The following is a 2,500-nucleotide window of genomic DNA, read 5'->3' as shown; positions in this document are numbered from 1 at the left end:
CGGCCCAAAAACGGGCCAAAACTGGCCATTTTTGGCTGCGCGAGCGAGCGGCGAGCGGCGGACAGCGAGCGAAGCGAGAGGCAGCACCGTCCCTGCTATACGAAAGCCCCATCCAGCCCTGTGCCACCCGGGGGGTTCCAGGGTGCTGAGATGGCTGACATTTTGCTCCGCTCACGACGGTCGCCGCGGCACACAAGAACAGCCCAAAAACAGGCCAAAACAGCCCAAAAACGGGCCAAAACTGGCCATTTTTGGCTGCGCGAGCGAGCAGCGAGCGGCGGACAGCGAGCGAAGCGAGAGGCAGCACCGTCCCTGCTATACGAAAGCCCCATCCAGCCCTGTGCCACCCGGGGGGTTCCAGGGTGCTGAGATGGCTGACGTTTTGCTCCGCTCACGACGGTCGCCGCGGCACGCAAGAACAGGCCAAAAACTGGCCAAAACAGCCCAAAAACGGGCCAAAACTGGCCATTTTTTGCTGCGCGAGCGAGCGGAGAGCGGCGAACAGCGAGCGAAGCGCGAGGCAGCACCGTCCCTGCTATACGAAAGCCCCATCCAGCCCTGTGCCACCCGGGGGGTTCCAGGGTGCTGAGATGGCTGACATTTTGCTCCGCTCACGACGGTCACCGCGCCACACAAGAACAGCCCAAAAACAGGCCAAAACAGCCCAAAAACGGGCCAAAACTGGCCATTTTTGGCTGCGCGAGCGAGCGGCGAGCGGCGAACAGCGAGCGAAGCGAGAGGCAGCACCGTCCCTGCTATACGAAAGCCCCATCCAGCCCTGTGCCACCCGGGGGGTTCCAGGGTGCTGAGATGGCTGACGTTTTGCTCCGCTCACGACGGTCACCGCACCACGCAAGAACAGGCCAAAAACTGGCCAAAACAGCCCAAAAACGGGCCAAAACTGGCCATTTTTGGCTGCGCGAGCGAGCGGCGAGCGGCGAACAGCGAGCGAAGCGAGAGGCAGCACCGTCCCTGCTATACGAAAGCCCCATCCAGCCCTGTGCCACCCGGGGGGTTCCAGGGTGCTGAGATGGCTGACGTTTTGCTCCGCTCTCGACGGTCACCGCGCAATGCAAGAACAGGCCAAAAACTGGCCAAAACGGCCCAAAAACGGGCCAAAACTGGCCATTTTTGGCTGCGCGAGCGGCGAGCGGCGGACAGCGAGCGAAGCGAGAGGCAGCACCGTCCCTGCTATACGAAAGCCCCATCCAGCCCTGTGCCACCCGGGGGGTTCCAGGGTGCTGAGATGGCTGACGTTTTGCTCCGCTCTCGACGGTCACCGCGCAATGCAAGAACAGGCCAAAAACTGGCCAAAACGGCCCAAAAACGGGCCAAAACTGGCCATTTTTGGCTGCGCGAGCGAGCGGCGAGCGGCGGACAGCGAGCGAAGCGAGAGGCAGCACCGTCCCTGCTATACGAAAGCCCCATCCAGCCCTGTGCCACCCGGGGGGTTCCAGGGTGCTGAGATGGCTGACGTTTTGCTCCGCTCTCGACGGTCACCGCGCAATGCAAGAACAGGCCAAAAACTGGCCAAAACGGCCCAAAAACGGGCCAAAACTGGCCATTTTTGGCTGCACGAGCGAGCGGCGAGCGGCGGACAGCGAGCGAAGCGAGAGGCAGCACCGTCCCTGCTATACGAAAGCCCCATCCAGCCCTGTGCCACCCGGGGGGTTCCAGGGTGCTGAGATGGCTGACGTTTTGCTCCGCTCTCGACGGTCACCGCGCAATGCAAGAACAGGCCAAAAACTGGCCAAAACGGCCCAAAAACGGGCCAAAACTGGCCATTTTTGGCTGCACGAGCGAGCGGCGAGCGGCGGACAGCGAGCGAAGCGAGAGGCAGCACCGTCCCTGCTATACGAAAGCCCCATCCAGCCCTGTGCCACCCGGGGGGTTCCAGGGTGCTGAGATGGCTGACGTTTTGCTCCGCTCTCGACGGTCACCGCGCAATGCAAGAACAGGCCAAAAACTGGCCAAAACGGCCCAAAAACGGGCCAAAACTGGCCATTTTTGGCTGCACGAGCGAGCGGCGAGCGGCGGACAGCGAGCGAAGCGAGAGGCAGCACCGTCCCTGCTATACGAAAGCCCCATCCAGCCCTGTGCCACCCGGGGGGTTCCAGGGTGCTGAGATGGCTGACGTTTTGCTCCGCTCTCGACGGTCACCGCGCAATGCAAGAACAGGCCAAAAACTGGCCAAAACGGCCCAAAAACGGGCCAAAACTGGCCATTTTTGGCTGCACGAGCGAGCGGCGAGCGGCGGACAGCGAGCGAAGCGAGAGGCAGCACCGTCCCTGCTATACGAAAGCCCCATCCAGCCCTGTGCCACCCGGGGGGTTCCAGGGTGCTGAGATGGCTGACGTTTTGCTCCGCTCTCGACGGTCACCGCGCAATGCAAGAACAGGCCAAAAACTGGCCAAAACGGCCCAAAAACGGGCCAAAACTGGCCATTTTTGGCTGCGCGAGCGAGCGGCGAGCGGCGGACAGCGAGCGAAGCGAGAGGCAG

The sequence above is a fragment of the Musa acuminata genome, unplaced genomic scaffold, assembly GCF_036884655.1.
Source record: "Musa acuminata AAA Group cultivar baxijiao unplaced genomic scaffold, Cavendish_Baxijiao_AAA HiC_scaffold_199, whole genome shotgun sequence".
Classification (NCBI taxonomy): domain Eukaryota; kingdom Viridiplantae; phylum Streptophyta; class Magnoliopsida; order Zingiberales; family Musaceae; genus Musa; species Musa acuminata.
This window is presented reverse-complemented; position numbering follows the sequence as displayed.